The 24475-nt window shown below is 39.3% G+C and overlaps 3 non-coding genes across 3 annotated transcripts; 1 reads left to right on the top strand and 2 right to left on the bottom strand.

The window, feature by feature from the left end:
- Positions 1-3115: 3115 nt before the first annotated feature.
- On the bottom strand, positions 3116-3222 carry LOC112773367 (small nucleolar RNA R71). Its single transcript, XR_003187920.1, has one exon. It is a non-coding gene; the product is annotated as a small nucleolar RNA R71 (small nucleolar RNA).
- Positions 3223-12008: 8786 nt separating this feature from the next.
- Positions 12009-12116, top strand: LOC112774658 (small nucleolar RNA R71). Its single transcript, XR_003189132.1, has one exon. It is a non-coding gene; the product is annotated as a small nucleolar RNA R71 (small nucleolar RNA).
- An 11933-nt stretch (positions 12117-24049) lies between these two features.
- LOC112774597 (small nucleolar RNA R71) lies at positions 24050-24157 on the bottom strand. Its single transcript, XR_003189077.1, has one exon. It is a non-coding gene; the product is annotated as a small nucleolar RNA R71 (small nucleolar RNA).
- Between the last annotated feature and the right edge of the window lie 318 nt (positions 24158-24475).

The raw sequence follows: 24475 nt of genomic DNA, 5'->3' as shown, positions 1-24475 counted from the left end.
GTGGAGAAGGTGAACTCCCGAGCTACTGCTGCTGAGGCAACTGCGAACCTGACTGGAAAAACGGCGAAAAAATACAAGGAGAGCTACACCTGTACATATGGCGAGCTACTGGAAATTAACGAGAGGCTTCAGTCTGCCCAGGCTTATTACGTCGAGCTCCAGGGTCACATGGTAGACAGTGTGACCGATGCATATGAAAATTTGAAGGCCTAGGTCCGGGTTCTTGCCCCTGAGCTCGACCTCACTTTATTCAGTCTGGATAATGTAGTGGAGGACGGCAAGATCGTGCCTGCCCCAGATGATGAAGATGAGGGTCATCCTCCTGTGCCGCCAGCCAAGGCTTCTGCAGCTTCAGCCTCTTCGACTCCTTCTGCCGAGGTGGTTTCGCCTGGCTCCGATCCTTATGTGGAAATACTAAATGTCCCAGATGGAGTTGTCAATGCCACCCCTCTTGCAACTAGGCCTCCCTCTCCAAAAGATGTAGCTGCCGAAGAGACTTCGGATCCTTAATGACTTTTTATTATGTTCATGTATTTGTACAGTCCGATCTGTGGACTTTTGATAAACTTATTGTTTTGTAAGTTTCTGTGGATGATTTCCTTGACACTTTAGTTGCTTCCTAGCAACTTTTATTTTAAAAACAAGACACTTTTAAACTCTTTGGGCTCCCTTTTGGAGGGCCCATGAGTCTTTTAATGTTTTTAATTGATGATTTTTATCTGTGTTGAGATGTATATATTTGGAGGTTGTTTTGCAACCTTTGCTTGGAGGAAGTTTGACTTGTCTGATCCTTTTGGTCAGCTATCTTACTCCTAGCTGTTCGGGCTCTTTAGTTGAGTTTGCCTCTTAGGTTGCCGTCCGGGCTTTTTAGTCAAGTCCTTATAACTTTTTAGGTATAGTTCCTTTCTAGTTTGCTTTGGACGACTTTTTAGCCTCATTTTGAGATCGTGCTTTCTTTGAGCGAAGTTGTATCCCTTTTAGCTAAGCACCTTTGAGCCTTAAGTTATTTTTTAACCTTTTTGGAGTTTCACTTGTTCTTGTCGAGGTCGTATTTGTCCCTTTAGGTTATGTCCTTTTGGGTGCCGACCTGTGATGCCAGGGCATCTTAGGCTAGTTTCACTATCCTTTTTCTGAGTTTTTAATAGGTTTTATGCACTTTTTTGAGCTATAAGTAAGCAAATTGGGTGGAAATTCATGCATACCTAGATTCATCTAACCATGGTTAATTTGATGCAATTTCATGAGAATTCTGCTATAATTACCTGTGTGCTAAGAATGATGAGAATTCTCATGACTTTAGCAAGGCTTTGATGCATGTATTGGTTGATGACAGGTGAATGAAGGCTTTGAGAAAAGTTGAAGAAGGAGCCTGGAAAAGATAAAGAAGAAGCAACGTTGGTGGCCAAGTTGGACCACCAATGTTGCCTCAAACGTTGAAAGGGAGGCAGAGTAATTGTCTGCATAATTTGCTGATGCTCACGTTGGAGGGAGCATTGGACATCCAACGTTACCCCCAACGTTGTGAACAAATGAGCTTTCTAGGAATTCTGAAAAACTGTAGCGATACGCACGCATGCTGTACGTGTACGCGTGGATTTGAAATTTTGACAATCCACGCGCACGCGCAGCTGACGTGCTCGCGTGGGTGGGTGACGTTAGACCCCAAATGCTACCTCCAACGTTTTTGGCCAACGTCCGCGATGTTGATCTCAAAATTTTGAAACTGAAAATGCGCAATGACGCGTGCGCGACCATGGCGCGTACGCGCAGGCGTAGCTTCTAAAGAATCCACGCGCACGCGTGTAGCACGCGCACGCGTTGATTGGCAGACGTTGGAGGGAACGTTGCCAGTCCAATGCTGAGGCCAACGCCCTTCTACCTTTGTTTAAAACTGGAAAATGATATTTTTGCATCCACGCGCACGCGTGCAGCTCGGGCACGCGTGGGTAGAAAAATGTTGGCCCTCCAATGTTGAGTTAACGCCAATGACAGCAACTTCATCTGGTTTTTAAGAAGGAGTTTGAGTCAACATTGGCCATCAAACGTTGACTCCAACTTGAAGAATCAGAACTTGCAATTCAAACAGATCTCTTCTCAACAGCAAGGAAAACCAATTGGAGCTATTTCAACCCAATTATATCAAGGCCAAAAGCCCAATTCAGAGATTAAGGATCAATGGAAGAAAATGTATAAATAGCTTAGAATTTATGTTAGAAAAAACCCTTTTTTTTTCTCACGGAGGACTTTTTACTTCATTTTTGGCTTTCATTTCAAATTCCAGAATGTATCTTTCAATTCGAATTTCTATTTTGAGAGCTATGAACAACTAAACCCCTTTCATTGGGTTAGAGAGCTCTATTGTAATTCATTGGGTTATTTTTCTTTAATTTCTCTTACTTCTTTACTTTCTAGCAAAACTAACCCACTAACTCATTAACTATTTGATTAATTACCTCAATTTCTCTAACCACACTTTTTCATTAATTGTGAAATTCTTCACTTGTTGGTTACTGCTTGTTGTGCTACTTGTATGACAGGTAGAAGAGAGGTTTCAACCTTTTTTGACAGTGAACCGAAGAGAACCTTCTTGAGATTAAGGAGGGAAGCAAAAGGAAAGAGGGCTGTTGGTGCAGAAGAAGAGGAGGAAGACTTGGATATAGCAATGGAGGATGATATGGAAAACCATCATGAAGGAGAGGTGAACAATGATGCCAGAAGAGGTGGAGCCAACCCTGCTGGACAAGAGAGGAGAGTTCTGGGAACATACATAAATCCGAATCCAGGAAATTGTGGCAGTAGCATTCAAAAGCCAATTATCCATGCTAATAATTTTGAAATGAAGCCTCAACTCATAACTCTTGTGCAAAACAACTGTTCTTTTGGAGAAAGTGCCCAAGAGGATCCTAATGAGCATCTCACCAAATTCCAAAGGATATGTGACACAGTTAAATCTAATGGTGTACATCCTGACACCTATAGATTGCTACTGTTCACATTTTCTTTGAAGGACAAAGCATCAAAATGGCTAGAATCATTTCTCAAGGAAAGCTTGACCACCTGGGAGGATGTAGTGAATAGATTCTTTACAAGGTTCTACCCTCCACAAAAAGTAAACAGGCTAAGAACTGAAGTGCAGACATTCAGACAGTAGGATGGTGAGACTCTTTATGAAGCCTGGGAGAGATTCGAAGATTTGACAAGGAAATGCCCCCTGATATGTTTAATGAGTGGGTGCAACTTCATATCTTTTATGAAGGACTGAATTGTGAATCAAGGAAAGCTGTAGACCACTCATTTGGAGGTTCTTTAAACAAGAAGAAGACCATTGAAGAAGTCATTGATGTTATAGAGACAGTGGCTGACAATGAGTATTTTTATGCCTCAGACAGAAGCAACAACAGGGGAGTCTTGGAATTAAACCATATGGATGCAATCCTGGCCCAGAATAAGATGATCACCAAGAAACTGGCTGAATTGACCAAGCAAATGGAGAAGAATAAAGCTACAAATATCCACACTCAATCATCACCTCAAGGAGATTTGGACATAGAAGAAGGAGTTAACTGGGAGGAAGCTAATTACCTTGGAAACTCATCTAGGCAGGCTAATGATCCATACTCTAAAACTTATAACTCTGGTTGGAGGAACCACCTAAACTTTGGGTGGGGGAACCAACAAAACCAAGGCCAAGACCACAGACCCCATAATCCTAACCAGTATAACAACTCCACTCACCAAAACTCCAACCAAAAACCATACCAGACCACACAAAATACTTATTCACAGCCACTATACCAAAGCCACAATAACCACTCTCAACACTCCAATTTCAACCAATTATCACCACATGATGAAGACAGAATGGCCAAAATGGAAGCTATGCTTGCAAACCTTTGCAAGGAGTTTAAAGACATGAAGAAATTCCAAGAGGAAGTGATATCCAATTTACAAAACCAAGATGCTGCTACTCAAAAACTTGAAGCACAAATTGGATATGTGTCAAAGCAAGCTCCTGGCTACAGTTCAGGTAATGCCACCAAAACAACTTCAAGAGAGGAATGCAAAGCTATTACCCTCAGAACTAGAAGGGAATTGATAGAAAATTCAAAGTAGACTCAAGAGAAGAAAGCAGAGGATAGTTTAGATGACAAGGAAGAAGCACAAACACCTGCTCCCACTTCATCAAAAGAAAAAGAAGTGCTAAAGCCATATGTCCCAAAGGCTCTTTACCCTCAGTGCGTAATGAAGAATGCAAAGGACAGCCAATTCTTCAAATTCTTGGAGATTTTTATGAAACTTCAGATCAACATTCCCTTTGCAGAAGCACTAGAGCAAATGCTACTTTATGCTAAGTTTCTGAAGGAATTGATGACCAAGAAGTGAAGCTGGAGGAATGATGAAATTATGGTATTAACTGAGAAATATAGTGCTATCATTCAACACAAGCTGCCTTAAAAATTGAAGGACCCAGGAAGCTTCTAAATTCCCTGCATCATAGGGGAAATAACAGTTGAAAAAGCCTTATGTGACTTGGGAGCTAGTATATATTTGATGTCGTTAACTATGATGAAAAGAATGAATATTGAGGAAGCCAAACCAACAAGAATGGCCCTTCAATTGGCAGATCGATCATTCAAATTCTCTCATGGAATAGTGGAAGATTTGTTAGTGAATATGGGAGACTTCATCTTCCCTACTGATTTTGTGGTGTTGGATATGGAGGAAAAAGCTAAGGCTTCAATAATTTTAGGGAGGCCATTTTTAGCTACTGCTGGACCCATCATTGATGTCCAAAAGGGTGAACTTGCCCTTAGGCTACATGAGGAGAGAATGGTATTTAATGTATTCAAAGCCATGAGCTATCCACCAGAGTCACTAGGGGAGTGTATGAGGCTAGATACAGTGGGAACTGTGGTGCAAGAAACCTTTGAAGAAGCACTTGAAGGATTGACAGAGGGTGATTCCATGTTAAGTGTTGAGGTTGCTGATGCCAACTCAGCTGAAATGTCTATTCCAAGCACATTGGAGGAGAGGAAAAAGGAGAAAGATGCACCCAAACTGGAGCTAAAAGTACTACCTCCTACTCTCAAGTATGCATACTTGGGAAGTGATAGAAGTTACCCAGTGATCATCAATTCTGCCCTTAGTCAAGAACAGGAAGAGGAATTAATCAAGGTGTTGCAAAAGCACCAAGATGCCATTGGATGGACCCTTGCTGACTTAAAAGGGATAAACTCATCCATATGCATGCATAAGATCTTGCTGGAAGATGATGCCAAACCCTCCATTCAAGCCCAAAGAAGATTGAATCCTGTCATGAAGGAAGTGGTCCAAAAAGAGGTTATGAAGCTATGGCAGGCAGGATTAATATATCCCATTTCAGACAGCCCATGGGTGATCCCTGTCCATGTGGTTCCAAAGAAAGGAGGGATCAGAGTTGTACCCAATGAGAAGAACGAACTCATCCCCACAAGAACAGTAACAGGCTGGAGGATGTGCATTGACTATAGAAAACTCAATGAGGCAACTAGAAAATATCATTTTCCACTCACTTTCATGGATCAGATGTTGGAAAGATTGGCAGGACATACATACTACTGTTTTCTTGATGGATATTCGGGTTATAATCAAATAGTGGTTGATCCAAGAGATCAAGAAAAAACATCATTCACCTGTCCATATGGAGTTTTCGCTTACAGGCGCATGCCTTTTGGATTGTGCAATTGCCCTGCAACTTTCCAAAGATGCATGTTGTCTATTTTCTCAGACATGATTGAAAAATTCATTAAAGTCTTCATGGACGATTTTTTAGTTTTTGGAGATTCCTTTCCCAATTGCCTTAATCATCTTGCCTTAGTGTTAAAAAGGTGCCAAGAGATGCACCTAGTTCTAAACTGGAAGAAATTCCACTTTATAGTGACAGAGGGGATTGTCCTTGGCCATAAAATTTCAGAAAAAGGCATAGAGGTAGACAAAGCCAAGGTGGAATTAATTGAGAAATTATCTCCACCTAGTAATGTCAAGGCAATTAGGAGTTTTTTAGGCCATACTGCTTTCTACAGAAGGTTTATTAAAGATTTTTCTAAAATTGCAAAGCCTTTGAGCAACCTATTAGTCTCTAATACACCTTTTGTGTTTGATCAAAAATACACACTAGCATTTGAAACACTGAAAAGAGAACTTTTCTCAGCACCTATCATTGCCCCACCTAATTGGAATTTGCCTTTTGAACTGATGTGTGATGCATCAGACTTTGCTGTTGGGGCAGTGCTTAGACAAAGGAAAGGCAATTTAGTGCATGTTATATATTATGCCAGCAAGGTTTTGAATGAAACTCAAAGGAATTATATGGTGCACAAAATTGTGATCCCTGGTAATGGCCCCAAGAACTTGGTACTCTATCTTAATTCATAATTTGTCACAACTTCGATACAACTAACCAGCAAGTGCACTGGGTCGTCCAAGTAATAAACCTTACGTGAGTAAGGGTCGATCCCACGGAGATTGTTGGTATGAAGCAAGTTATGGTCACCTTGTAAATCTCAGTCAGGCGGATATAAAATAGTTATGGAGTTTTCGAAAATAGATAAGAAAATAAGGATAGAAATACTTATGTAAATCATTGGTAAGAATTTCAGATAAGCGCATGGAGATGCAATCGTTCCTCTGAACCTCTGCTTTCCTGCTGTCTTCATCCAATCAGTCTTACTCCTTTCTATGGCTGGCTTTATGTAAGGGCATCACCGTTGTCAATGGCTACATCCCATCCTCTTGTGAAAATGGTCCAAATGCTCTGTCACAGCACGGCTAATCATCTAAGGTTCTCGATCATACTGGAAAAGGATTCACCCTCCTTTTGCGTCTGTCACTACGCCCAGCACTCGCGAGTTTGAAGTTCGTCACAGTTATTCAATCCCAGAATCCTACTCGGAATACCACAGACAAGGTTTAGACTTTTCAGATTCTCATGAATGCCGCCATCTATCTAGCTTACACCACGAAGATTTTGATTAAGAGATCCAAGAGATAATCGTTCAATCGAAGGTAGAATGGAAGTGGTTGTCAGGCACACGTTCATAGGGAATGATGATGATTGTCACGTTCATCACATTCAGGTTGAAGTGCGAATGAATATCTTAGAAGTGGAATAAGTTGAATTGAATAGAAAAACAGTAGTACTTTGCATTAATTCACGAGGAACAGCAGAGCTCCACACCTTAATCTATGGAGTGTAGAAACTCTACCGTTAAAAATACATAAGTGAAGGGTTCAGGCATGGCCGAATGGTCAGCCCCTCTGATCTAAGAACTAGGCATCCAAAGATGATCTAAAGATACAATCCCGGATTCAAAGATATCTAATACAGTAGTAGAAAGTCCTATTTATAATAAACTAGTTACTAGGGTTTACAGAAGTAAGTAATTGATGCATAAATCCACTTCGGGCCCACTTGGTGTGTGCTTGGGCTGAGCTTGAAGTCTACACGTGGAGAGGTCATTCTTGGAGTTGAACGCCAGTTTTTGTGCCAGTTTGGGCATTGAACTCCACTTTGCAACTTGTTTCTGGTGCTGGACGCCAGAATTGGGCAGAGAACTGGCGTTGAACGCTAGTTTGCGTCATCTAAACTTGAGCAAAGTATGGACTATTATATATTTCTAGAAAGCCCTTGATGTCTACTTTCTAAAGCAATTAGAAGTGCGCCATTTTAAGTTCTGTAACTCCAGAAAATCTGCTTTGAGTGCAGGGAGGTCAGAATCCAACAGCATCAGCAGTCCTTCTTCAACCTCTGAATCTGATTTTTGCTCAAGTCCCTCAATTTCAGCCAGAAAATACCTGAAATCACAGAAAAACACACAAACTCATAGTAAAGTCCAGAAATGTGAAGTTAGCATAAAAACTAATGAAAACGTCCCTAAAAGCAACTAGATTCTACTATAAACATACTAAAAACAATGCCAAAAAGCGTATAAATTATCCGCTCATCACAACACCAAACTTAAATTGTTGCTTGTCCCCAAACAATTGAAAATCAAATAGGATAAAAAGAAGAGAATGTACTATAAATTCCAAACTATCAATGAAACATAGCTTCAATCAGATGAGCGGGACTTGTAGCTTTTTGCCTCTTGAATTGTTTTGGCATCTCACTTTATCCATTGAAGTTCAGAATGATTGGCTTCTATAGGAACTCAGAGTTCAGATAGTGTTATTGATTCTCCTAGTTCAGTATGATGATTCTTGAACATAGCTTCTTTATGAGTCTTGGCCGTGGCCCTAAGCACTTTGTTTTCCAGTATTACCACCGGATACATAAATGCCACAGACACATAATTGGGTGAACCTTTTCAGATTGTGACTCAGCTTTGCTAAAGTCCCCAGTTAGAGGTGTCCAGGGTTCTTAAGCACACTCTTTTTTTTGCTTTGGACCTTGACTTTAACCGCTCAGTCTCAAGTTTTCACTTGACACCTTCACGCCACAAGCACATGGTTAGGGACAGCTTGGTTTAGCCGCTTAGGCCAGGATTTTATTCCTTTAGGCCCTCCTATCCACTGATGCTCAAAGCCTTGGGATCCTTTTTATTTGCCCTTGCCTTTTGGTTTTAAGGATTATTGGCTTTTTGCTCTTGCCTCTTGGTTTTAAGAGCTTTTGGCTTTTTCTGCTTGCTTTTTCTTTTTCTTTCTATTTTTTTTCGCCTATGTTTTTTTCTGCAAGCTTTGTTCTTTGCTGCTTTTTCTTGCTTCAAGAATCATTTTTATGATTTTTCAGATTATCAAATAACATGTCTCCTTGTCATCATTCTTTCAAGAGCCAACATATTTAACATTTATGAACAACAACTTCAAAAGACATATGCACTATTCAAGCATACATTCAGAAAACAAGAAGCATTGTCACCACATCAATATAATTAAACTAAGTTCAAGGATAAATTCGAAACTCATGTACTTCTTGTTCTTTTGAATTAAAATATTTTTCATTTAAGAGAGGTGATGGATTCATAGGACATTCATAACTTTAAGACATAGTTACTAAATACTAATGATCATGTAATGAAGACACAAACGTAGATAAGCACTTAACATAGAAAACAAAAAACAGAAAATAAGAACAAGGAATGAGTCCACCTTAGTGATGGTGGCGTTTCCTTCTTGAGGAACCAATGATGTCCTTGAGCTCTTCTATGTCTCTTCCTTGTCTTTGTTGCTCCTCCCTCATTGCTTTTTGATCTTCTCTTATTTCATGAAGGATGATGGAGTGCTCTTGATGTTCCTCCCTTAATTGTCCCATGTTGGAACTTAATTCTCCTAGGGAGGTGTTGATTTGCTCCCAAAAATTCTGTGGAGGAAAGTGCATCCCTTGAGGTATCTCAGGGATTTCTTGATGATGAGCTTCCCCATGTGTTTCTTGAGCTCCATGAATGGGCTCTCTTGCTTGCTCCATCCTTTTCTTAGTGATGGGCTTGTGAGATGAATCTTTTCATCTCCCATGGCTCAGAGGTAGAAGCAATTGCCTTCCCTTTCCTCTTTCTTGAGGTTTCTCTGGCCTTAGGTGCCATCAATGGTAATGGAAAAATAAAAAGCTAATGCTTTTACCACACCAAACTTAGAATGTTGCTCGTCCTCGAGCAAAAGAAGAAAGAATAGTAAAAGAAGAAGATATGGAAGAGATGGAGGGATATGTGTATGGATGTGAGTGGTGAATGGAAAACAGAAGGGATGACCATGAATGGAGAGGGAGAGGGTGAGGTGGGTGGGGATCCTGTGGGATTCACAGATCCTGAGATGATCCTGTGGTGTCCACAGATCCTGAGGTGTCAAGGATTTACATCCCTGCACCCAATTAGGCATGCAAAATACCCTTGCACACAACTCTGGGCGTTCAGCGCCAGATTGGTGCTTGTTCTGGGCGTTGAACGCCCATTTGTTGCTCATTTCTGGCGTTGAACGCCAGAACCATGCTTGTTCTGGGCGTTCAGCGCCAGCTCTTCTCCAGGGTGCATTTCTGGCGTTCAAACGCCCAGATGCTGCCCATTTTGGGCGTTCAGCACCAGAACCATGCTCTGTTCTGGCGTTGAACGCCAACCAGGTGCTTCTTACTGGCGTTTAAACGCTAGTAAGGTCTTCCTCCAGGGTGTGATTTTTCTTCTGCTATTTTTGATTCCGTTCTCAATTTTTTTGATTTATTTTGTGACTCCACATGATCATGAACCTAATAAAACATGAAAAACAATAAAAATAGAGATTAGATAAAAATTGGGTTACCTCCCAACAAGCGCTTCTTTAATGTCAATAGCTTGACAGTGGGCTCTCATGGAGCCTCACAGATGTTCAGAGCATTGTTGAGACTCTCCAACACCAAACTTAGAGTTTGGATATGGGATTTCAACACCAAACTTAGAGTTTGGTTGTGGCCTCCCAACACCAAACTTAGAGTTTGACTGTGGGGGCTCTGGTTGACTCTGCAATGAGAGAAGCTTACTGTGCTTCCTCTCCATGGGTACAGAGAGAGATCTTTGAGTTTTAAACACAAGGTTGTCCTCATTTAATTGAAGGATCAATTCTCCTCTGTCCATATCAATCACAGCTCTTGCTGTGGCTAGGAAGGGTCTTCCAAGGATGATGGATTCATCCTCATCCTTCCCAGTATCTAGGACTATGAAATCAGCAGGGATGTAAAGGCCTTCAACCTTTACTAACACGTCCTCTACTTGTCCATAAGCCTATTTTCTTGAATTGTCTGCCATCTCTAATGAGATTTTAGTGGCTTGCACCCCATAGATTCCCAGTTTCTCTATTACAGAGAGGGGCATGAGGTTTATCCTTGAACCAAGGTCACACAGAGCCTTTTCAAAGATCATGTTGCCTATGGTACAAGGTATTACGAACTTTCCAGGATCCTGTTTCTTCTGAGGCAATCTCAGTTGATCCAGATCACTTAGTTCATTGGTGAACAAGGGAGGTTCATCTTCCCAAGTCTCAATACCAAATAATTTGGCATTCAGCTTCATGATTGCACCAAGGTACTTGGTAATTTGCTCTTCAGTAACATCCTCATTCTCTTCAGAAGAGGAATACTCATCAGAGCTCATGAATGGCATAAGGAGGTTTAATGGAATCTCTATGGTCTCTAGATGAGTCTCAGATTCCTTTGGTTCCTCAAAGGGAAGCTCCTTATTGATCACTGGACATCCCAGGAGGTCTTCCTCCTTGGGATTCACGTCCTCTCCTTCCTTCACAGGTTCGGCCATGGTAATTAATTCAATGGCCTTGCACTCTCCTTTTGAATTCTCTTCTGTATTGCTTGGGAGAGTACTAGGAGGGATTTCAGTGATCCTTTTACTCAGCTGGCCCACTTGTGCCTCCAAATTTCTAATGGATGACCTTGTTTCATTCATGAAACTTACAGTGGCCTTGGACAGATCAGAGACTAAGTTTGCTAAATTAGAGGTACTTTGTTCAGAGATCTCTGTCTGTTGCTGAGTGGATGATGGAAAATATTTACTATTGTTAAACCTATTTCTTCCACCATTATTAAAGCCTTGTTGAGGCTTTTGATCCTTCCATGAGAAATTTGGATGATTTTTCCATGATGAATTATATGTGTTTCCATAAGGTTCACCCATATAATTTACCTCTGCTATTGCAGGGTTTTCAGAATCATAAGCTTCTTCTTCAGAAGATGCCTCTTGAGTACTGTTGGATGCAGCTTGCATTCCATTCAGACTCTGAGAAATCATATTGACTTACTGAGTTAATATTTTATTCTGAGCTAATATAGCATTCAGAGTATCAATTTCAAGAACTCCCTTCTTCATAGGCGTCCCATTATTCACAAGATTCCTTTCAGAAGTGTACATGAACTGGTTATTAGCAACCATGTCAATGAGTTCTTGAGCTTCTGCAGGCATTTTCTTTAGGTGAATGGATCCACCTGCAGAAGTATCCAATGACATCTTAGCTAATTCAGACAGACCATCATAGAATATATCCAAGAAGGTCCATTCTGAAAGCATGTCAGAAGGACACTTTTTGGTCAGTTCCTTGTATCTCTCCCAAGCTTCATAGAGGGATTCACCTTCTTTCTGTCTGAAGGTTTGAACATCCACTCTAAGCTTGCTTAGCTTTTGAGGAGGAAAGAACTTGGCTAAGAAAGCCTTGACCAGCTTATCCCAAGAGTTCAGGCTATCCTTAGGTTGAGAGTCCAACCATATTCTAGCTCTGTCTCTTACAGCAAAAGGAAAAAGTATGAGCCTGTAGACTTCAGGATCTACTCCATTAGTCTTAACAGTATCACATATCTGCAAGAATTCAGTAAAGAACTGAAAAAGATCTTCAGATGGAAGTCCATGAAACTTGCAGTTCTGCTGCATCAGAGAAACTAGCTGAGGTTTCAGCTCAAAGTTGTTTGCTCCAATGGCAGGAATGGAGATGCTTCTTCCATGTAAATTGGAATTTGGTGCAGTAAAGTCACCAAGCATCCTCCTTGCATTATTGTTGTTGGGTTCGGCTGCCATCTCCTTTACTTGTTCGAAATTTTTAATAAGATTGTCTCTGGATTGTTGTATTTTAGCTTCTCTTAGTTTCCTCTTCAGAGTCCTTTCAGGTTCTGGATCAGCTTCAACAAGAATGCCTTTTTCCTTGTTCCTGCTCATAAGAAAGAGAAGAGAACAAGAAAAGAAGAGGAATCCTCTATGTCACAATAAAGAGGTTCCTTATTGATAGTAGAAGAAGAAAAGGAATAGGGGTGAAGAAGAATGAAGAATCCAAACACAAGGGTAAGGATAGGAGCAGTGATGTGAGATGAAGAGAAGTGTTAGTAGATGAATAAATAATTAGAAGGAGATGAGGGAGAAGGATTTTCAAAAATTATTTTTGAAAAAGGGTAGTAGTTTTTGAAAATTAAAATAAAAAATTAAAATAATTAGTTCATTAAAAAGAAATTTTGAAAAAGAGGGGAGATATTTTCGAAAATTAGAGAGAGAGAGTTAGTTAGGTGATTTTGAAAAAGATAAGAAACAAACAAAAAGTTAGTTAGTTAGTTGAAACAAATTTTGAAAAGATAGGAAGTTAGGAAGTTAGAAAAGATATTTTAAAATCAAATTTTTGAAAAAGATAAGATAAGAAGATATTTTTGAAAAAATATGATTGAAATTAGTTTTGAAAAAGATTTGATTTTTAAAATCACAATTAATGACTTGATTCACAAGAAATCACAAGATATGATTCTAGAACTTAAAGTTTGAATCTTTCTTAACAAGTAAGTAACAAACTTGAAATTTTTGAATCAAAACATTAATTGATGATGTTATTTTCGAAAATTATGATATAAAATTAAGAAAAAGATTTTTGAAAAATATTTTTAAAATTTTCGAAAATAACTAAGAAAAATGAAAAAGATTTGATTTTTGAAAAAGATTTTGAAAAAGATAAGATTTTTAAATTGAAAATTTGATTTGACTCATAAAAACAACTAGATTTTAAAATTTTTTGAAAGAGTCAATCCAAATTTTCGAATTTATGAGAAGAAAAAGGGAAAGATATTTTTTTGATTTTTTTGAATTTTTAATGATGAGAGATGAAAACATGAAAAATGATGCAATGCATGAGAATTTTGGATCAAAGTATGTGATGGATGCAAGAACACTATGAATGTCAAGATGAACACCAAGAACACTTTGAATGTCAAGATGAACATCAAGAACTTATTTTTAAAAATTTTTATATGCATAGAAAACATGCAAGACACCAAACTTAGAAATTTTTCATGTATAAACACTATGAATGCAAGAATGCATATGAAAAACAAGAAAAGACACAAAACATGAAAACATCAAGATCAAACAAGAAGACTTACCAAGAACAACTTGAAGATCATGAAGAACACTATAAATGCATGAATTTTTCGAAAAATGCAAGATGTATATGCAATTGACACCAAACTTTCAACTTGACTCAAGACTCAAACAAGAAACACAAAATATTTTTGATTTTTTATGATTTTTTAATTTTTTTTTGTATTTTTATTTTATATTTTTCGAAAATTAGTGTGGAAAAGAAAAAATAAGGATTCCAAAATCTTTAAGAAGAATTCCAGGAATCTTTCAATATTAGCCCAAAGCTCCAATCAAAGGGTTGGACATGGTTTAATAGCCAGTCAGCTTAGGATGGAATTACATGCATTGTGGTGATTAGTTGAAGACCAATCCCAAAGCAGTTTGGGTATGGCTTTACAGCCAGATAGGATTTAACATGTTACCATGAAACTCTAGAATTCATTCTTGAAAGTTTTGAAGCCATAGAATAATTTAAAATTTTTTTTTGAAAAGAAATTTTTTTTTTCGAAAACAAAGGAGAAATTTTTGAAAAGTTTTTTGAAAAATTTTTGAAAATAAAACAAAAAGAAAATTACCTAATCTGAGCAACAAGATGAACCGTCAGTTGTCCAAACTCGAACAATCCCCGGCAACGGCGCCAAAAACTTGGTGCACGAAATTGTGATCCCTGGTAATGGCCCCAAGAACTTGGTGCTCTAATCTTAATTCATAATTTGTCACAACTTCGATACAACTAACCAGCAAGTGCACTGGGTCGTCCAAGTAATAAACCTTACGTGAGTAAGGGTCGATCCCACGGAGATTGTTGGTATGAAGCAAGCTATGGTCACCTTGTAAATCTCAGTCAGGCGGATATAAAATAGTTATGGAGTTTTCGAAAATAGATAAGAAAATAAGGATAGAAATACTTATGTAAATCATTGGTAAGAATTTCAGATAAGCGCATGGAGATGCAATCGTTCCTCTGAACCTCTGCTTTCCTGCTGTCTTCATCCAATCAGTCTTACTCCTTTCTATGGCTGGCTTTATGTAAGGGCATCACCGTTGTCAATGGCTACATCCCATTCTCTTGTGAAAATGGTCCAAATGCTCTGTCACAACACGGCTAATCATCTGAGGTTCTCGATCATACTGGAATAGGATTCACCCTCCTTTTGCGTCTGTCACTACGCCCAACACTCGCGAGTTTGAAGTTCGTCGCAGTCATTCAATCCCAGAATCCTACTCGGAATACCACAGACAAGGTTTAGACTTTTCGGATTCTCATGAATGCCGCCATCTATCTAGCTTACACCACGAAGATTCTTATTAAGAGATCCAAGAGATAATCATTCAATCGAAGGTAGAACGGAAGTGGTTGTCAGGCACGCGTTCATAGGGAATGATGATGATTGTCACGTTCATCACATTCAGGTTGAAGTGCGAATGAATATCTTAGAAGTGGAATAAGTTGAATTGAATAGAAAAACAGTAGTACTTTGCATTAATTCATGAGGAAAAGCAGAGCTCCACACCTTAATCTATGGAGTGTAGAAACTCTACCGTTAAAAATAAATAAGTGAAAGGTTCAGGCATGGCCGAATGGCCAGCCCCTCTAATCTAAGAACTAGGCATCCAAAGATGATCCAAAGATACAATCCTGGATTCAAAGATATCTAATACAATAGTAGAAAGTCCTATTTATAATAAACTAGTTACTTGGGTTTACAGAAGTAAGTAATTGATGCATAAATCCACTTCCGGGGCCCACTTGGTGTGTTCTTGGGCTGAGCTTGAAGTCTACACGTGGAGAGGTCATTCTTGGAGTTGAACGCCAGTTTTTGTGCCAGTTTGGGCGTTGAACTCCACTTAGCAACTTGTTTCTGGCGCTGGACGCCAGAATTGGGTAGAGAGCTGGCGTTGAACGCCAGTTTGCGTCATCTAAACTTGGGCAAAGTATGGACTATTATATATTTTTGGAAAGCTCTGGATGTCTACTTTCCAACGCAATTCGAAGTGCGCCATTTTGAGTTCTGTAGCTCCATAAAATCCACTTTGAGTGCAGGGAGGTCAGAATCCAACAACATCAGCAGTCCTTCTTCAACCTCTGAATCTGATTTTTGCTCAAGTCCCTAAATTTCAGCCAGAAAATACCTGAAATCACAGAAAAACACACAAACTCATAGTAAAGTCTAGAAATGTGAATTTAGCATAAAAACTAATGAAAACATCCCTAAAAGCAACTAGATTCTACTAAAAACATACTAAAAACAATGCCAAAAAGCGTATAAATTATCCGCTCATCATTATACCACTACTGAGAAGGAACTACTGGCAATAGTGTTTGCATTTGACAAGTTTAAATCATATCTCATTGGATCTAAAGTTATTATTTTTACTAATCATGCAGCACTAAAATATTTACTTGCAAAATAAGAGTCAAAACCAAGACTGATAAGGTGGATTTTGCTATTGCAGGAATTCAACATTGAGATTAAAGACAAGAAGGGAGTGGAGAACAAAGTAGCAGATCATTTGTCCAGAATTCCCTGTGAAGAAGGTAGCACCCACAAATCAAGTGTCAATGAATTCTTCCCTGATGAGCAACTAATGCTGGTTCATAAGGCACCTTGGTTTGCGGATATTGCTAATTTTAAGGCTGTCGGGAAAGTTCCTTCAATGATCAACAAGCATAAAAGGAGGAAACTCATCAATGATGCAAAGTATTTTATTTAGGATGAGCCATACTTATTCAAAAAATGCTCGGATAGATTGCTCAGAAGATATATTTCAGAGGAGGAAGGAAGGGAAGTTTTATGGAATTGTCATGGTTCTTACTATAGAGGCCATTTTGGAGGAGAAAGAACCACAGGAAAAGTCTTGCAGTGCGGGTTCTTTTGGCTCACCATCTTCAAAGATGCACGAGAGCTAGTGAAGAACTGTAATGAATATCAGCAGGCTAGAAATCTGCCCAAGAAAAATGAGATGCCACAGCAATTCATCTTGGAACTTGAGTTGTTTGACGTATGGGGGATTGATTTCATGGGACCATTCCCAACCTCATACTCAAACAACTACATTTTGGTGGCAGTAGACTATGTGTCCAAATGGGTGGAGGCCATTGCAACCCCTAAAAATGACAACAAGGTGGTCCTGAACTTCCTCAGAAAGAATATCTTTAGCCAGTTTGGAGTTCCCAGAGCACTCATCAGTGATGGAGGAAGCCATTTTTGCAACTAGCCATTAGAAACCCTCCTCCTGAGATATGGGGTGAAGCACAAGGTTGCCACACCCTATCACCCCCAAACAAGTGGCCAGACAGAAGTATCCAACAGAAAGCTAAAAAGATCCTGGAGAAGATGGTGGGAGCTTCAAGAAAAGACTGGTCGAAGAAGTTGGATGATGCTCTTTGGGCATATAGGACAGCCTTTAAGACACTGGTGCACAAAATTGTGATCACACTTTTCACAACTCCACACAACTAACCAGCAAGTGCACTGGGTCGTGCAAGTAATACCTTACGTGAGTAAGGGTCGATCCCACGGATATTGTCGGCATGAAGCAAGCTATGGTCATCTTATAAATCTTAGTCAGGTGGATTCAATTGGTTATGAGTTTTGATAATTAAAAGATAAATAAAACATAAAATAAAATAAAGATACTTATGTGATTCATTGGTGGAAATTTCAGATAAGCGTTTGGAGATGCTTTGTTGCTTCTGAACCTCTGCTTTCCTATTGTCTTATTCCAACCATGCGTGCTCCCTTCCATGGCAAGCTGTATGATCCTCTCGGATGAAAAATACCAGGTACGGTTTCTGCACGGATAATCAACTGTCGAATTGCTCGTCTCGGATGAAAAATACCTGGTACAGCTACTGCACGGCTAATCATCTGTCGGTTCTCACTAGCGTTGGAATAGGATCTCTCTATCCTTTTGCACGCTGTCACTGTGTTCAACATTCATGAGTTTGAAGCTCATTACAGTCATCCCTTCCCAGATCCTACTTAGAATACCACAGACAAGGTTTAGACTTTCCGGATCTCAGGAATGCTGCCAATTGGTTCTAGCCTATACCACGAAGATCCTAATCTCACGAACTCAGTTTGTGGATTAGAGACCCAAGAGAATATACTCCGGCTGTCGTCCAATGACTACGTTGAATATCATGTAGACCACTTGTGGTTGTCAGGCACGCGGATCTTGGCTAAGCGAGTAATGAAGATAGAGGGTGATTGTCACGGGTTACCCCTTCATTCTGACTTAACTGAATTAAGTACGAGATTATATCTTGGAGAAGAAGTAAGCGTGGATTGAAAAAGAAACAATAGTACTTGCATTAATTCATGATGAACAGCAGAGCTCCGCACCTTAATCTATGAGGTGTAGAAACTCCACCGTAGAAAATACATAAGAGAAAAAGGTCTAGGCATGGCCGAATGGCCAGCCTCTCAAAATGTGAAAAATGGCATAAGCTCCCTAATACAATAGTAAAAAGTGCTATTTGTACTAAACTAGTTACTAGGGATTACAGAAAATAAGTAACTAAGTGCAGATAGTGCAGAAATCCACTTCCGGGGCCACTTGGTGTGTGCTTGGGCTGAACATTGAGCTTTACACGTGTATAGGCCTTTTCTAGAGTTAAACACCAGCTTGGATGTCAGTTTGGGCGTTTAACTCTAGTTCTGGTGTCAGTTCTGGCATTTTACGCCAGAAAAGGGTCTCTGGTGGACGTTTGAACGCCAGTTTGGGCCATCAAATCTTGGGCAAAGTATGGACTATTATATATTTCTAGAAAGCCCAAGATGTATACTATCCAATGCAATTAAGAGCGCGCCAATTGGGCTTCTGTAGCTCCAGAAAATCTGCTTCGAGTGCAGGAGGGTCAGAATCCAACAGCATCTGCAGTCCTTTCTCAGCCTCTGAATAAGATTTTTGCTCAGGTCCCTCAATTTCAGCCAGAAAATACCTGAAATTACAGAAAAATTCACAAACTCATAGTAAAGTCTAGAAATGTGATTTTTGCATAAAAACTAATAAAAATATAATAAAAAGTAATTAAAACATACTAAAAACTATGTAAAAATAATGCCAAAAGGGGTATAAATTATCCGCTCATCAGACACTAATTGGGATGTCTCCATATCAGCTGGTGTATGGTAAGGCTTGTCACCTGCCATTAGAGCTTGAACACAAAGCTTTCTGGGCTCTCTAGTTGTTGAATTTTGATAGCCAAGCTGCTGGTGAAAGGAGGCTCTTGCAACTGAAAGAATTGGAAGAATTCAGATCCCAAGCCTATGAAAATGTCAAAATGTAGAAGGAGAAGGCAAAGGAAAAACATGACCTCAAGAGGGCACCAAGAAGCTTTGAGAAAGGACAGAAAGTGCTGCTTTACAACTCCAGATTGAAACTTTTCCCTGGGAAATTAAGATCAAGGTGGTCAGGCCCTTTTCTTATCACCAAGGTTTCTCCTTATGGACATATAGAAATTATGGAAGAAAAATCACAGGAGACCTTGACTGTAAATGGACAAAGGCTCAAGCACTATTTGGGTGATATGAAGGAAAAGCCTAAGACAAAATACAGACTCGACTGAGAGAGTTAACCGTTAAGCTAGTGACGTTAAAAGAGCGCGTGTTGGGAGGCAACCCAACCAAAGGTAGTTCTCTTTCCCAAGTTAAATTCAATAAAAGAGTTAAGTAGATTCTCTGTATTACAAGGAGCTAAGTTTGGTGTTCCACACCAAAACAATCCAAAGGTGAATGTGTAATTCTAAGTTTGGTGTTCCACCAAAGATTTAATTAAAGAACACATCGTAACCCTCAGCATGACTAGTCACTAGCTCCAACCAAGCAGGGAAATTACTTAACAATAGTTTAATTACTAGTTCATAGTTTGTATTTCTAGTTCATAGTTGTTTTCTTAATAAAAGCACATGAGGTTCTATGCATGAATTTACTCTGCTGCATATAGAAGTAGGCAAGAAACTAAGTTTGGTGTTCACACACCAATCTAAATTCAAAAGCCTACAAACATGCATACATGCTAACAATCTCTCAAGTGCTTGGGGAACAAGCAACTTCCAATCACTTGCAGGAATTCAACCAATCTCTTGGAAGGAATACACACCATCAGATAAGAAGAAAAAGAAGGACTCAAAAACCAAAGATGGTGATGACAGAGAGGAAGCAACTGGACTTTAAGAGGTTGTATTGTTACTTAACTATTTCTATTTTGGAATGTGCAAATAGGAAGTCTGAGGGTGCCCCTATTGATAGTTAACCTTTAGTTTAAGTCATTTTGCATTCCGTTGTGTTTAATTTTGCAATAAAGTGTGTAGCCTAGGTGTGTGTGTTCACTTTCACTTGTTTAAATGCTTGTGTTGTCCCCTGAGTCTTTTCAATTTGAGTAAAAGTAATGGTTGAACATAAGTGGAATAGTTCCTTTTTAGCAAGAATTGAAATAACAGTAAGTGGTGGTATATATGTTTGATTATGTAGTAGCTCACTTATAGTGAATAAAAGGATAATCTGCTCCCCTTTTAGTGTAAACTAGCATGCTGTCTATGAATCTTAGCTAATAAAAGTCCTTGGCTGAAAGAAAAACAAATAGAAATAAAGAAAAAGAAAAGCCAAAAGTGGCAACAAAAACAGAAGAAAGCAAAAGAATAAGGCTAGACAGCAATAGCTTGGACCTTAGGACATATGCCTGTGGTGTTTTTGTACTAGGATTTGCTTGGATGATTAGGTTCTATGGAGTGCTTTAACACTTGGTAACTTAGGTTAACTAACCCGGAATTATCAACCGAAAATCCATTATCAAGAGCAACTTAGTTACAAGGCATTTAGTAACCCAAAGAGGTGCTGGGCATCAATGTCTTAAGAAGAATTATGAGCTAAGTGTCTGCAGTGAGTATGTGTTAAGTGAAAATGAGCTAAGAAGTAGCTACAACACATGACACTAAGCTACAAGTGAGAAATAAGCTCACAGGAAAAGAAAAATAAAGAAAAGCAATTACCAAGGATGAGTGAATAATAACAGGTCATAGCAGTATATTAGTTGATGCTTAAAGGAGACATTCTAGTCCTAAGGATCAATAAAAAGTGAGCTGCTGCATTGTCTTCATAAAACCCCATGAGCTACTAATAATGACTTGCTGATATAAACATCATTTTTTGTTTCATCCTTTCTTCTCAAATAATTCAGTACTTGCTTAGGGACAAGCACGATTTAAGTTTGGTGTTATGATGCCAGGGCATCTTAGGCTAGTTTCACTATCCTTTTTCTGAGTTTTTAATAGGTTTTATGCACTTTCTTGAGCTATAAGTAAGCAAATTGGGTGAAAATTCATACATACCTAGATTCATCTAACCATGGTTAATTTGATGCAATTTCATGAGAATTCTGCTATAATTACTTGTGTGCTAAGAATGATGAGAATTCTCATGACTTTAGCAAGATTTTGGTGTATGTATTGGTTCATGACAGGTGAAGGAAGGCTTGGAGGAAAGTTGAAGAAGGAGCCTGGAAAAGATGAAGAAGAAACAACGTTGGTGGCCAAGTTGAACCACCAAGATTGCCTCAAACGTTGAAGGGGAGGCAGAGCAATTGTCTGCATAATTTGCTGATGCTCACGTTGGAGGGAGCGTTGGACATCCAATGTTACCCCCAACGTTGTGAACAAATGAGCTTTCTGGAAATTCTGAAAAACTGTAGCGACACGTACGCGTGCTGTACGCGCACACGTGGATTTGAAATTTTGACAATCCACGCGCACGCGCAGCTGACGCGCACGCGTGGGTGGGTGACGTTGGACCCCAAACGCTACCTCCAACATTCTTGGACAACGTCCGCAATGTTGATCTCAAAATTTTGAAACTAAAAACGCGCAACGCGTAGGCATAGCTTTTAAAGAATCCACACGCACGCGTGCAGCACGCACACGCGTGGATTGGCCAATGTTGGAGGGAACATTGCCAGTCCAACACTGAGGCCAATACCCTTCTACTATTGTTTCAAACTGGAAAATGATATTTTTGCATCCACACGCACGCGTGCAGCACGCACACGCGTGGATGAGCATTTTTACCCCATGGGCGCAAACACGCCAGGCACACGTACGCGTGGGTAGAAAAATGTTGGCTTTCTAATGTTGAGTCAAACGCCAATGACAGCAACTTCATCTGGTTTTTAAGAAGGCGTTTGAGTCAACATTGGCCATCAAACATTGACTCCAACTTGAAGTACCAGAACTTGCAATTCAAACAGATCTCTTCTCAACAGCAAGGGAAACCAATTGGAGCTATTTCAATCCAATTCCATCAAGGCCAAAAGCCCAGTTTAGAGATTGAGGATCAATGGAAGAAAGTATATAAATAGCTTAGAATTTAAGTTAGAAAAAACCCCTTTTTTCTCACGGAAGACTTTTTACTTCATTTTTGGCTTTCATTTCAAATTCCAGAATGTATCTTTCAATTCGAATTTCCATTTTGAGAGCTATGAATAACTAAACCCCATTCATTGGGTTAGGGAGCTCTATTGTAATTCAATGGATCAATAGTAGTTTTCATCTTCTTCTTCTTTCTTTTCTCTTGATTTTTGTTAGAAAGCTTTTGATTTTAATTCAATTGGATAGTTGTCTTGACAAAGAAGCTATTCATAATTGGAATTCTTCAGATCTTTGAGAGAGGGATGAAGAATTCATGCTAGAATTGCTTTCTCACATTGGATTAGATTGGGGGTTGGATGGATATAGTGACATGTAATCCTACCAATACTTTGATCTATGAATTTGTGTGGTATAGTTAGTGACCGAACTTCAACTCTTCCCATGAGCAATTAAATCAAAACATTGGGCAAATGTTCATGCTTAGAGAGATTGGTGAGCCAAGACATTGGGATCCAATCATCTAAGATGGCCAAGCAATGTCAATGAATGCATTGATTGAGGAAGAGATGAAATTGATTTGATCCGCAGAGTTCAATATCTCCCAAAGCCCAATGAATCCCCATCTCTGATCTACCCATTCTGTTTATATTCCGCTTCTTTAATTTCATGCTTAATCCCCATTCCCATTTAATTTCTTGCAAGTTAAGCTTCTGTCATTTAATTTCCAGTAATTTAATTTCTGTTCATTTACTTTCTTGCAATTTAAGTCTCCCGCCAATTTACTTTCTGCAATCCTAATTAAATTCTGATTTCGCTCAACTAGTATAATTCTCCAATTAACATTGATCAACCAACCAATCCCTGTGGGTTTCGACCTCACTCAATAGTGAGTTTTTACTTGACGACAATCTGGTACACTTGCCGGTAGGAAATTTGTTGAGAGGCAATTTTCATGAATCAAGTTTATGGCGCCATTGCTGGGGATTGGTTTTGTATTGACAATTATTAAATTAGAGGATAACTAGATTGAGCACTTTTCTTTTCGTTTGATTAATTCAACTTTACTTTCAGTTATTCATTTTTGTTCTCTACAACTTTTTTTAGTTATTTTTCTTTAATTTCTCTTACTTCTTTACTTTCCAGCAAAACTAACCCACTAACTCATTAACTGTTTGATTAATTGCCTCAATTGCTCTAACCACACTCTTTCATTAATTGTGAAATTCTTCACTTGCTGGTTACTACTTGTTGTGCTACTTGTATGACATGTAGAAGAGAGGTTTCAACCTCTTTTGAGAGTGAACCGGAGAGAACCTTCTTGAGATTAAGGAGGGAAGCAAGAGGAAAGAGGGCTATTGGTGCAGAAGAAGAGGAGGAAGACTTGGATATAGCCATGGAGGATGATATGGAAAACCATCATGAAGGAGAGATGAACAATCATGCCAGAAGAAGTGGAGCCAACCCTGCTGGAGAAGAGAGGAGAGTTTTGGGATCATACATAAATCCAAATCTAGGAAATTGTGGCAACAGCATTCAAAAGCCAATTATCCATGCTAAGAATTTTGAATTGAAGCCTCAGCTCATAACTCTTGTGCAAAACAATTGTTCTTTTGGAGGAAGTGTCCAAGAGGATCCTAATGAGCATCTCACCAAATTCCAAGAGATATGTGACACTGTTAAATCTAATGGTGTGCATCCTGACACCTATAGATTGCTATTGTTCCCATTTTCTTTGAGGGACAAAGCATCAAAATGGCTAGAATCATTTTCCAAGGAAAGCTTGACCATCTGGGAGGATGTAGTGAATAGATTCTTAACAAGGTTCTACCCTCCACAAAAAGTAAACAGGCTAAGAACTGAAGTGCAGACATTCAGACAGCAGGATGGTGAGACTCTTTATGAAGCCTGGGAGAGATTCAAAGATTTGACAAGGAAATGCCCCCCTGATATGTTTAATGAGTGGGTGCAACTTCATATCTTTTATGAAGGGCTGAATTGTGAATCAAGGAAAGTTGTAGACCACTCATCTGGAGGTTCTTTAAACAAGAAGAAGACCATTGAAGAAGTCATTGATGTTATAGAGACAGTGGCTGACAATGAGTATTTTTATGCCTCAGACAGAAGCAATAACAAGGGAGTCTTGGAATTAAACCATATGGATGCAATCCTGGCCCAAAATAAGATGATCACGAAGCAACTGGCTGAATTGACCAAGCAAATGGAGAAGAATCAGGCTGCAGCTACCACACTCAATCATCACCTCAAGGAAATT

The sequence above is a fragment of the Arachis hypogaea genome, chromosome 18 (assembly GCF_003086295.3).
Source record: "Arachis hypogaea cultivar Tifrunner chromosome 18, arahy.Tifrunner.gnm2.J5K5, whole genome shotgun sequence".
In the NCBI taxonomy this organism is placed as follows: Eukaryota; Viridiplantae; Streptophyta; class Magnoliopsida; order Fabales; family Fabaceae; genus Arachis; species Arachis hypogaea.
This window is presented reverse-complemented; position numbering and strand designations above follow the sequence as displayed.